At 34.8% G+C, this 14,076-nt stretch overlaps 1 protein-coding gene across 1 annotated transcript in view; it reads left to right on the forward strand.

Moving 5' to 3' along the window:
• Positions 1 to 14,076, forward strand: part of LOC142350683 (serine/threonine-protein kinase unc-51-like) — a 69,429-nt gene that overhangs the window by 26,631 nt on the left and 28,722 nt on the right. The window lies entirely within an intron of this gene.

Genomic DNA, 14,076 nt, shown 5'->3' on the forward strand with positions numbered 1-14,076 from the left:
AATGAGAAAACAGTAAAGACAAAAACGCAGGAAAAACAAAACTCAAACTTAAATTGTTCAACAACATGAGACACTCCCTTCAGATATTTTAAAAAGTTGCAGCTTTAAAAACTCCTTTTGCGAACTGAATGCAGATGGTTTTGAGGTTTTTCTTCTTGTTTTTTTAATTAATTTGAGCAATTTTGCTGGAGCAAAAACATTTCTTCTTGCAATGAACACAACTGAGAGAGACGCTTTGGCCCTTGAAAACATTGATGTGAGTTGCATGCTCTCTGCAATACGGAGTTGAAATCACACAAGTCTTTAAGACAACGCAAAGTTCTTTTATGGGCAAAAAAAGTTGCAGGTTTGGTAATTGCTCCGCTTTTGATTTTCATGTTTAAAGACAGGTTACACCAACATATTTTTGTCAGCCAATTGAAGCTAATGTTAGGCCTCTATTTCAAAAACTAAACCGCTAAGAGTCATTAACTGCAGACCTATATCAGCAACTAACAATTCAAAAAATTCTACAGTGAAAGAAAATAAACTCAAGGATTCGACTCGCATTCAAAATTTTCCTCATTTCGATTGTGCTATCGCATTCAGAATGTTGGACTCAGTTAATTATCATTGTTTTGAAAAAATTTTTTTTTGGCTTGAACGGCAAATAATTTGTGGATCGGAGACAAATTTTCGAGATTAAATTTCGAGAGAATAGACTAACAACAAATTTCTTTTAAGTAATCAAAATTGAATTGACATACAATCAGGCTTGTATTTCACGACTACGTCACCAAACAAAGGCTAGCATTCAAAAGTAACTTGGAGCTTCCAATTGGAAGTTGTCAAAGACATGATATAGAAGAAACTAATTTGTCAAACTAAAATTAATTCTGATACTTAAAATTTGCGGTTTCGAAATTTACGTTCATCGTCAGGTTAAAACTGTTTCACAAATTGTTAAAAGTTAAAATGAATATGTATTTAGATTTGTCTGAGACCAAAGTTTAAACAATTCTAGGAACTACCTTAAAACATTTAATCACAATTTTTTTAAAATATTTAGCCTATTATTAATTCATATTTAGAGCTTTTAACAATTTATTTAAAAATATTCATGTTCCGAATTTTCGACTTTGACCAAATTCTTGTATCTCTAAGGTAATTCCGAAATTGCCCTCAAAATAAGTATCGTTCTTAGAGGGGTTCTGCAAATTACGTTTTGTCATGCACAAAGTTTTTTGCACTAATTTTTCCCAAATCAAAAATATGATTCGAACTAATATTTTAGCGTGAGTTACCGCCCCTATCTTCATCACCTGTGTTTAGTTCCGGCTTCAACTTGCTGATTTATATAGTTTCGATGCTCATGAATTTCTCTATTGCGCGACAGGCATCCAGAATTTTTCATTTGATGTTATTCGTGGAGCCACTACATTCAACACGATATTGACCCATGCCCAACATAGATGAATCCGCACACATTACATTTTATCTGAAATACCAAGTGGGATTTCAGGTCTCTATTGAAAGACAATTATAGGTAGGGGAAGCAGGATCTTATTTTTCACTTTATTAAATCCACTTGCATAATTTCTTGAAATTGCTTGCAAAATTTTGTGTAAGGATGCCTCTGTATTGTAGAAAATTTGTTGGTTATTCATGAGATTCAGTCTTGCTCTTTTGATGCTATTTGGTGTTGTTTTCAATTGATCTTTACTGCCAGTTATCAACTTTTCTATTTTCTGGTTCACTATTTTTGAAGACCATTCATCTGCATACTGATGGTTGTTCAGGAAGGTCTGGTTCTTTTCAAGCACCTGATCGAAGGCCAACCAATAAATGTTCCGTTTAAAATCCTGTGAACCGTTCCTTAAATCACTTTTTTCTTATGCGGAAGCGGTGCAAAGCTGCGAATTATCAGTATTATATTTTTGTTAGTTGATTTTTCTTACCAATGACAGGTGGCTTTAATTTTGCTGCTCACAATTAGGATGATACCAAAAAAACCAAATCTCCCTCCAGGTTCACTTCTTCTAAGGTAAATTGCGGGTCACCACGAACTGTGCAGATAATGTCATCCACATACCTTTGAACAATTTCATCCACCCCACCCGCTCCTCTGTCTGTTGATTGCTGCAATGCATACAAATCCAATTAACATCTTGAATGTTGGCGGACTCCTCATTTTTGGTCTTTTAGCATTTTGCATGAAACCAGTTTTTGCATGTCTGACATTCTGATGTTAACTCAATTATGGTATGCCAAAAACGTTTTCATCCACAAGTTTGCTAGTATTACAGCCAGTGGGCAGACAAGCTGGCACGTTACCACTAGGATATCAAAACATCAAAAGAAGGATTAGAAGGTGGGTCAACATCCTGTTGAATATAGCGGCTCTACAAATGACATAGAAAAATCCTGATGCCTGTCGCACAGTAGAGAAGAAGAAGAAGAAGAAGAAGAAGAAGAAGAAGAAGAGGAAGAAGACGAAGGTTTTTTCTTTGATATTGACATATTGTAAACAAGAAACAACTTATATTTAGACTATCATAGAGGACCCTCGTTAGATGTCAACAATTGCTTGGAAGACCCAGAGATTTTATGAGAGACCAAATCACGAGAAGAATTTGTTGATTGCGTCTTTATAATTTTTTTTACTTCACTCATGAAGGTGTTTCTGTGCTTGCTGGCGTAAAACCGCTTGAAAACCACAAGGAGGGCTGCATTAATTATCAGTATTAAGTGGAGTATTTCTTCTGAAAATCAATGAGTTTTTCTGGAATTTGTTTCTTTTGCTTTGCCACAGATTCGAACTTCGGGCATCATTGTTAAATACGAATAATTCAATCAGAGACTTTACCGCAAACTCTTTTCTCTCTAATTCCAGACAGAATTTTATGAGTTCGTCGAAATAAATTTCGTAGATATTTCGAATTTGATGACTTTTTAAGAGTTATTCGGTTGATTCTCTGGGCAACATGAATTGAATCAAACTGAGAATTTGCTTCTCTAGTAAATGAATAGGTTCCAGTGATCGTTTTGACGTAAATCCATAAAAAATCATACCATATTGAATGATAGGATGAATGTATGTTCTGTAGTATTTCCATAGTATAATTTTCTCTACAATATTTATAAGTCTTACTAAAACTGATGAGTGCTTTATCAATTTGTTTTCAAGCTTTTCGATACGAGACGTGAAAATCAATATATTATCCAGAACAATGCCAAGGTATTCTACTGACGCTGATGGAACCATTAAATTTCCATTGAAGGTTGCAACATTCTTTTCGAAGCCCAGAAAATGGACCAATTGAGATTTTTCAACTTTCAAGGATAAAGTTTTTATTCCAACCAGTATGATAAGTCTCCAATTTCTGCGTTGATCTTTACTGCCAGTTATCAACTTTTCTATTTTCTGGTTCACTATTTTTGAAGACCATTCATCTGCATACTGATGGTTGTTCAGGAAGGTCTGGTTCTTTTCAAGCACCTGATCGAAGGCCAACCAATAAATGTTCCGTTTAAAATCCTGTGAACCGTTCCTTAAATCACTTTTTTCTTATGCGGAAGCGGTGCAAAGCTGCGAATTATCAGTATTATATTTTTGTTAGTTGATTTTTCTTACCAATGACAGGTGGCTTTAATTTTGCTGCTCACAATTAGGATGATACCAAAAAAAACCAAATCTCCCTCCAGGTTCACTTCTTCTAAGGTAAATTGCGGGTCACCACGAACTGTGCAGATAATGTCATCCACATACCTTTGAACAATTTCATCCACCCCACCCGCTCCTCTGTCTGTTGATTGCTGCAATGCATACAAATCCAATTAACATCTTGAATGTTGGCGAACTCCTCATTTTTGGTCTTTTAGCATTTTGCATGAAACCAGTTTTTGCATGTCTGACATTCTGATGTTAACTCAATTATGGTATGCCAAAAACGTTTTCATCCACAAGTTTGCTAGTATTACAGCCAGTGGGCAGACAAGCTGGCACGTTACCACTAGGACATCAAAACATCAAAAGGAGGATTAGAAGGTGGGTCAACATCCTGTTGAATATAGCGGCTCTACAAATGACATCGGAAATTCCTGATGCCTGTCGCACAGTAGAGAAGAAGAAGAAGAAGAAGAAGAAGAAGAAGAAGAAGAGGAAGAAGACGAAGGTTTTTTCTTTGATATTGACATATTGTAAACAAGAAACAACTTATATTTAGACTATCATAGAGGACCCTCGTTAGATGTCAACAATTGCTTGGAAGACCCAGAGATTTTATGAGAGACCAAATCACGAGAAGAATTTGTTGATTGCGTCTTTATAATTTTTTTTACTTCACTCATGAAGGTGTTTCTGTGCTTGCTGGCGTAAAACCGCTTGAAAACCACAAGGAGGGCTGCATTAATTATCAGTATTAAGTGGCGTATTTCCTCTGAAAATCAAAGAGTTTTTCTGGAATTTGTTTCTTTTGCTTTGCCACAGATTCGAACTTCGGGCATCATTGTTAAATACGAATAATTCAATCAGAGACTTTACCGCAAACCCTTTTCTCTCTAATTCCAGACAGAATGTTATTAGTTCGTCGAAATAAATTTCGTAGATATTTCGAATTTGATGACTTTTTAAGAGTTATTCGGTTGATTCTCTGGGCAACATGAAATGAATCAATCTGAGAATTTGCTTCTCTAGTAAATGAATAGGTTCCAGTGATCGTTTTGACGTAAATCCATAAAAAATCATACCATATTGAATGATAGGATGAATGTATGTTCTGTAGTATTTCCATAGTATAATTTTCTCTACAATATTTATAAGTCTTACTAAAACTGATGAGTGCTTTATCAATTTGTTTTCAAGCTTTTCGATACGAGACGTGAAAATCAATATATTATCCAGAACAATGCCAAGGTATTCTACTGACGCTGATGGAACCATTAAATTTTCATTGAAGGTTGCAACATTCTTTTCGAAGCCCAGAAAATGGACCAATTGAGATTTTTCAACTTTCAAGGATAAAGTTTTTGTTCCAACCAGTATGATAAGTCTCCAATTTCTGCGTTAAATGTTTGCTTGCTTTTGCTATCCTGTTTATACAAAAAAAAAACTTTTCATCAGCGAACAGATAAGTAATGAATTTCTCACCTAAATTAGATAAATCGCTTTTATATGTGGTTAACAGTAATGATCCTAAGATGAAGTGGTGAGGTACACCACAGTTAACCGATTGAAACGATGAGATTGTTCCACCCAATGGACCGCTTGTTTTCTTAAGGAGGGCTATGATTTAAACCAGTCCAGACAAACACCCCGCTCTCCACATTTTTTCGAATTTCCGTAACAGGAAATTATTGTTGATAGTATCAAACGCTTTCTTGAGATTGAGATCAATCAACATGCAACTGAAATAATGATTTTGATCATGCCTGATTTTTTCTGTTAAATCAGCAAGTGCCCTTATTATGTTGTAATACGGTCTAAATGTAAACTGTTTCGGGTACAAAATGTTGCATTTATTCAAAAGGAAATGAGAAGCCTACGCAGAACATTTCTTTCAAAGAATTTACTTGGGCATAGTAAAACCGATTTTGACCAATAGTTCTCAATGGAGGTTTTACCGCTTTTTATATGTAGAGGCTAAAAAAGTGCGGTTTTGTTGAGCTGTAGAGAAACTCACGACCATCGAAGCTATATACATCAGCATGTTGAAGCCGGGACTAAACACACGCGATGAGTATAAGTGGTGTGAACTCTCGCTAAAATAAAACTTCAAATCATAATTTTGACTTGGGAAAGAAAAATAGGGCTAAAAAAATTGTGCATGACAAAGCGAAATTTTAAAAACCTCCACAAGAGGAATACTTAGAGTTAGGACAATTTTGGAATTACTCTAGAATTATAAAAACTTGCTAGAAACCAAAAACCTGGTTGAACAAAAAAAATCGTTTTCCAAGATCACAGGTCGAAAAATTATCTCAACAATACTTTTCTACCCAACAGCAAAAAAATGGAACGATCTAAGTAAATATCTGCAAAAAATAAGCATAAAAAACAAGGAAAGTAAAAGATGGTTTAAACAAAGATAGTTTTAAAGATTTATTTTTTCGAGACGATAACATTTCAAACTCCAACGGAATCTAACCATTCAGTTTTGAAATGTTTTGATTTTTTTTTTCGTGAAAATTGACAGAGCCAAGTAATATTTTTTTTCTTTTAAAAGTTCAGTATGTGAATTAATTTGTTTTTAACCCGTTGGGCTAACTAAGCAACTGTTTTTACATATACATTTAGTCAAATCAAAACGTCTTTTCTTCTATTGATAGAAAACTTGACCTTTACAGCCAAAAAGAAGGAAATAAAGCTATATTGAGTGAGTTTCGCCTGAAAATATAGCAAAGTAAAAGTTGATAGCCTAAGTTTACAGAAAATTAAATGCTTTTGTTTATTGCCAATAAAAAATTTTTTCTGACTGAAAAATTGAAAAAAAAAATGAAATACAAAACTCTGCAATGAAATTCACACATCTAAATTCTGCTATTTGGAGCAGTACTTTATAACTATCCCCTAAATATTTAATTTTTCACTGGAATCCAATGTTGAATGAAACACGTGAAAAGAAGATAAAACTAGAACTAAAATCAATTTAGAGATTTTTTAATTTCTATATCCAAAAATAGAAGTCGACTTTTTTTGCGCTAGAGAAGTTAAGCTGTTTTTAAGAGTGCGAAGGGACAACGAAAGTGGTTTGAAATTCTGTGGCTTTAAGCAACCACGCAAACTTGGTTTTAGTCTTTCGTGCTTTTGCAAGAAATTTAAATTTATTTGCAAATTTATTGGTGCCAAAAGTACTGACGCAGTTCCAACTCCTAAAGCTATAGCAAACAATTTGCTTCTGTTTTTAAACAAACTCATTTTCTACTGCCATTTTTAACGCTTCCGAATTCATTGTCGCAATACCAGATAAAAAACGTTCCAATGATACTACACTAACACATTGTAAGGACGTTTTTTGGACTGTTCATCTGTTAAACGCCACCATGCGGATCGTCACAATACGTGGCCGGTCAATTGGCCGATATACAAATTAGCCGACACTTTAGCAAAATAGCTACTCGAAAATCACAGTTCAAGATAACTACCCGCGCATTAATTGGGCAACGCAGCGTCCCTTAGCTTTAAAACAAACAATATTTGGCTATAACTACTAACTAATTTGGCCATGCCTCAGAGGCCCGTGAAATTGATATGAATCTACGAAAACCGAACATAATTAAGTCGAAGCTTCAAATGATTATGTTTGGTTGACCGCGTGGAACTACAGGGCACCTGCCAGTCAAATCGACGAAGCCCTGGAAGAAATCGAAAAGCAGATGAAACAACGGGTTAATTACACCTTAATTGTCAGCGGCGATCTCAACCTCCCTGGAACTGATTGGAACAGCATGCTCTCAGATGATAACTACGAACTCTCGCTTCTCAACACCTTTGAAACCCACCGACTTGCAAACGAAATCAATCACTGGATGTATGCCTCACCCAATCTCCGGACAGCATTGAGCTCACCGAAATCGACACAAACTTCACACGGGATTACTCAATCAACGGAAAGAGATGTTCCGACCATCAAGCATTCCGGACAATCATTTACATTGACATATCAGCTACGAAACCAGCCCCCAAAGTGCAACGTGCATATCATAAATTGGACTGGAAAAAATTTAACAGCCCCATCAGAGACAATGCTTTTCCACACTACTGCTTCAGCAAGGTCGATGAACTTGTTGACCAATGGTATCTATGGATTGAAAAGATAATCGAGATACTAATCTCCCGTGTCACTCAGTGCCGAGCAAACCTTCCCCCATGCTTTTCCTCTGCCACATCATACGAACTGAAGATCCTCGGAACGATGAAAAGGAAATACGAGAGAGTATCAACCCTCAACCTCCTGATAAAGATAAAACGACGCAAAAAACTCCACCATGAGCAAATCCCGGCAGATCAGGCAGTCTATGATGACAAAGTCTTCAAAAGCCGCCGAATGTCTGACCTACATAAATACCTGAAATCCCTACGCAAATCAAAACACTTCCCTGGTGAAATGTACTACAATGTTGTGCAAAATGGACTAGAAACAATGAAGACAGCCACAACCGACAGTGAAAACCGCAATCTCTTCAACGACTTGTTCTGCGACGTTTTCACCAAAGATGGTTAAAATCAACGAATCCTTAGTGTACCCAAAACAGAGACTCAACTACTTCAGAACTTCTGAAGAAGAAATCGAAAGACAACTGCTGCGCCTTCAGGCAAACAAAGCGTGCGGCCCAGACAACATCGGAAAAATAATCTTAAAAAACGCCCCAGCTTTGGCAAAGTTTCTCAAACTTATCTTCAAAACCTGCTTTAATAAAGGAAAATTCCCAGAGAGCTGGAAAACATCGGCCCATAAGTCTTCTGAAGAACGTCTCAAAAGTCTTCGAGAAAATCATCTTCGAACGGCTTAACCCACCGATAGATAGAACTCTCTCTGACTCCCAGCACGGTTTCAGAACGAAAGGATCAGCTGTCCTTAAACTCATCCTCTTCACAGACGAACTATACAAGCAACTTGAATCGAAAAAATGCAATGATATTCGAAATCTGTATGTTGACTACTGAAAAGCCTTTGACAAAGTAGCGCACAAAAGACTTACCCAGAAGCTCGAGGACAATGACCTCGGAGGAAAGTTACTCCAACTACTCGAGAGCTATCTCACAAACCGAACGCAACATGTCAAAATTGGAACAAGCAAACCAAAGACCAGAAATTTAACCAGCGGAGTACCTCAGGGATCAATTTTGGGGCCTCTGATGTTCATCATCTACATTCACGATCTCCGCGAAGAAATCTCAGACATCCCGGCCTTCGGATACGCGGACGATTTCAAAGCAATTACCCACGGTGAGCACGAATGCTAGACCACTCCCGGGGAATTACGGAATTGGAGCAAAGCAAACCATATGGACCTAAATGTTAGCAAAAGTAAAACTCTCCTTATCAGAGGGGATCTAGCCGAGCGTGACGAGGCAGGTCTGGAAACCGTTGCCACCCAAAAAGATCTCGGAGTCGTTATTTCTCGAAATCTCTCTTGGAGCGCAAACTGCCAAGGTAGAACAACCAAAGCGTAGAAAGCCTTCTACAAACTCAAACGAAATGTTTCGAGCAGAACCTCAATGGAAACGAAACTGAAACTCGTGCCGAACAAAAACTGAAGGGTTTACACCCGAGGTCTCCGATTCCAAAAGACTTTCCTGCTACTACTACACTACTTAAATTATACAGTTCCGATTTCGGTCATTTTCACGTCGTCTTGATGAAATCTGTCGGCCAACTGGCGTGTCTTCTAATTTGTGTGTCTGCTAATAGCCCTAGCCCCGTCACAATAATCATTCTTTTGGTATTTCTGAGAAATGAGAGTTTGTTAGTCATCACTATAAATAAGCTCTGCACTTTCTTAATTACAAAAATTCAATGTAATAATTGATGAAGAATGTCGCAATTCACTTTTTTAACACATTTTGTGGAACTTAACTTCGACGAAGACGATGACAATGGCAACGTTAATTTTCAATTGTATGCTATGTAATTACATAATTTAGTGATTCACTGATTTCTCATATCTATTGCGACAGAGTCATTTGCTTATTTAAATACTTTTAACTTTTTAACACATTGCATCATATGCATTGTTTATAGTAGTGGATAAAACAAGGGATTCAACCACCAGTAAAATTTGTCCCTTTCTCCTAACGCTAATCGCGCATGTCGAATCGGGCCAAATTTTACTGTTTGTTGAATCCCTTGTTTTATCCACTACTATATTCAACACTATAAATACATACTACACGCACAATTTTGTGTACAAAAATGTACATAGCTAGTATAATTTATGCAATTCATACACTAATATCCAAAAGTTCTCAAAGCTAGATTTAAGCCTAATTTCATATCTAATATGCCAAACTATACTGAAATAAATCAGGTTAATCATCTCACAAAGTTTTTTTTTCAATGGAATCGGATGGATTGAAAATAACTCAAAATTGCTTAGAACTGGATAATAAGAAACAAGTTTCTTTAAAATTTTGACTTTAACCAGGGGACGATTGATCTATGATGTTTAACTGAGTAATTCTATGTACCTGGTTACATTTTTGAGCCGAGTCTTGGGAGGTCTTGTTAAAAGGTTTACTCGCCTTTACCACGCTACGGCAGTACTGCTCGACCTTTCTCAATGGCAACTGTGGGGGAGGGTGCAACTACAGAATGCTTGAACACTTTTAATTTTAATTATTAGGCTGACTGAAGTCTAATATTAAGCTGACTGAACAATATTAATGTATCATTTGTAGGGATATTGATATCAATATTAATATTAAATATATTTCTGAATAAACAATCACTCATTTATCATTTATGAAAATTGTAGTTCTGTCATGCACCTAGATTGTAGCTGGCTATCCTTCTGAACTTCTGCCAAAGACATTGTTAGGAACTTTTTCCATTCTGAGTAGTAGTCTGTTGAGACTAGAATTCTCGGATAGCTTTCACACGCCTGAGAGAAATTGATATAACTCTGGATGGTAGAGTAGGAATATCCTTTATCGTTCAGCAGTTGTTTCCAAGGAATATCCTTATTGTTTTCTTGATGGTCTTGTTTCACTTTCCCCCATATGTATCCTCTGTCAGAAATTTTCAGTAGATATAAACGATTCAGCTTTCCCTCCATGTTATTGACTGTGGTGAGATAAGACTCAAATTCACCAATATTGAATGAACTCCTGAGTTTATTGTGGAAAGATAAATATTCCGGCACATTCACTTCATGTGTATTCACTTCCAGTGTTTCCTGATGCTCGTAACTTAGTAGGTCCTTCTTGAACTTGGAGAGGAACAACTGGAAGAGTTCTGTTTTAGTTCGTTTTCCAGTCTCACTTTCATGTTCGGTGGTGTTGTCGGGTTTGCATTTGTTCTCCTTACAAAATGTAATCATTTGAGTTGTTAAATTAGTCAACTCGTTTATATTCTCTTCAGATAAAGAAGTGGATGATAAAGCTCCAGTTATTAAAGTCTCGTCAAATGACAAAAATTTTTAAAAATTATTCGCTAGTTTTTGTAGTGAAGTGAAACTCATGATGAATAGCCAAAAAATGCCGTGGAGAATAAAGGTCCCCACGTGGAGAATTATTCTAGAACTTTTTTTTCTAGAATATTCTGACATGATTTTTAAGTTAAAATTAGTTATCATTTCCCAAGTAATTACATGTTTTAAAGTAAAATAATAATTAAATCCTTCTAATAAATTGAGTGATTTGTATAATCTATTAAAAATTAAATAAAGATTTTAATAAATACTCACTTTACTAGCTAATTTTTATGGGTATCTTATATTCGAAATTTTCACTTGTTTTGATTCTGTTAGTAGTGGTGGCTTTTTTGTCAATGGCGGCGGCCTTTTTAGCATGACATGCACTTTTCATTCGATCGGCTAAGCAGTGTAATGCGATGTTAAACCAAGATTGTTGACTTCTTGTACTATTAGTGGTTGCTAAATATGAAAGAAAGCGAACAATAATAGCACAGTCAAAAACAATGAGATCGGTGGAAACACAGTGATTAGTGTTTTTCTATGTCTTCTTGAATATTATACTTATAAACATGCTCTGAATTGATTTCTAGTGTGACCATATCTATATCTATGAAGATAAATACATAGTCTACATTTCCTATTTCTAAATCTATATAATGATATATGTTTATAAACATTACACATACTACACGTTAGATATTGATCAGGATCAGAATTATGATATCCCAAATGTTCTATATAATCTTTAACCTTAACCATATTTTTACATACATATCAAGAATATTCTAATTCTTTACAATTATTACAACATTCTTTCCAAGGTTTATTTATACACTTATCGCATTTCATTTTCATTTATCGAAAAAAAATTTCTTGATTATTTCCCTAAAAAAATACATCATGTCTCAGTCAACAAATACTAATGTCATAAACTTCTATGATGTCTGTAATTTATCCTTTGAATCAAAGAAGGCTTTATACAGGCATCAATCATACGATCTCAAACATAAGGAACTATTGGAGAAAATGTTTGAGTCTGAAGAAGAGGAAATTTCGGAGAGGGTGTATAATTTGGATGAAGATGATTATATCATTAAAATTAGGTCTAAAACTAAAACAGAAATTAAATCAGAAACTGAAACTGAAAACAATAAGATTCTATTCTAAGATAAACTGAAACTGAAAACAATAATAATCTATTCTAAGATTAGGTTTATATGTAAAGAATGTCATGAAGAATTTAGAAGTAAAGTAGCTCTAACTAATCATTCATATAGTCATAATCGTAAGTATCTAGAAAACACAGAAGACTTCGATATAAACACCAGTCAGAACATGAGAGAGTTTTATATTACAGATAAAGGTGGGAATTACATAGAAGATATAGATGAAGCAACTAATTACTCTTTAGAAGAAATTAAAAACTGTTACCAGTTTCGTAAAGTTAAGAGTTTGAAATATAAGATCACGGCTGAATGTGATTATAAGAAGAGAACCAAAGAAGAAGTTAAAACTACTAAAATATTTTTCAATTATGATTATATTAATAATAATGCAATATGTGAACATGGTGACTTCAATCGATGGCTAGATTTCGAAAAGGAAATATATGAAGGTTATGGTTATGATTTTGAGTTTCTTGGAATAAGAAGTATTCAGTTAAACATTGAACCAACTAACGCGTCTATTGGTAGTTATATAGATTTACCTCCTGATCTCAAAAACTCTAAATCGATATTAAATATACGTAGTTATAAATACAATTGCTTACAACTAACTATAACTGCTTGGCTACATCCCGCCCCACACCATGCAACTCGAGAAAGTAAATATGTAGATAAACTAATTGAACCAAAACAACAACATGAAGATGATTTTGCTCATATAATAAGAATACAGAAATTGTATAATATTAATATTTGGGTATACACACCTTGTGGTAATGGTAAAATAGAATTGTTTAAACAAGTGGATGATTTCAATAAAGATAGAAAAGATGTAAGAATACTAGTTTGGAGTAATGGTCAAATAGAACACTGTGCCCTAATAAAAAATATAGAAACCCTGTTAGAACGACCATATAAAAATAACATAAAAATATTATTATTGCGATAGGTGTACCTATCGGTTTAACTCACAATTTAAATATGATAAACACGAATGCAACAATTCATTCAAACCAGAGATTGTTTGTCCCAAGAAAAAACATATTACTTTTATAAATGAACACAAACGTCAGAATATAAAAATATTATAACTGCCGATATAGAATGTTGCATTACCGATGTCACAACTAATGACTGTAAATATGTAATAGCTGAACATATTCCAATAGCTGTGGGTTACACCTGGCAAGGTAACTTCAAACACTGCTTCGGTCTAGGCTGCATCAAAAGATTTGCTTGAGATCTATTAGAAATTGAAACTGAGAATAATTTCAAACATAATGAAAAGATGGTATTCACAGAAGAAGATAATTTATATCATGAAACTAATAACACTTGTCATATCTGCAGTAAAACATTTTTTAATAAAGTAAGAGATCATTGTCATGAAACTGGTAAATATAGAGGACCAGCATGTAAAATATGTAATCTAAGATTCAAACAACAAAACTTCATTCCCGTAATATTCCATAATGGCTCTGGCTATGACTTCAACCTACTATACAGTGAACTCTTTAAACAGAATAATGATAAAAGAAAAGTAGATAACATACCACTAGCTGCTGGTAAATCTAAGATGTTTAGCATTGTTTGTCTCAAATTCTTAGACAGTTATAACTTCTTAGCTATGCCTCTAGATCAAATGGCAAAGTTATACGGATGTAAAACTAAAACATTATATCCATATGAATACTTTGGTTTAGAGTCGTATAGTAGCAAAGCTACCTACCAAGAAGCTATAGGTAATCTAAAAATAGAAGACTTCAAATCCTCACTACATAATAAATTACCAACA

Source organism: Convolutriloba macropyga, chromosome 12 (genome assembly GCF_964194025.1).
Source record: "Convolutriloba macropyga chromosome 12, txConMacr16.3, whole genome shotgun sequence".
NCBI classification, from domain to species: domain Eukaryota; kingdom Metazoa; phylum Xenacoelomorpha; order Acoela; family Convolutidae; genus Convolutriloba; species Convolutriloba macropyga.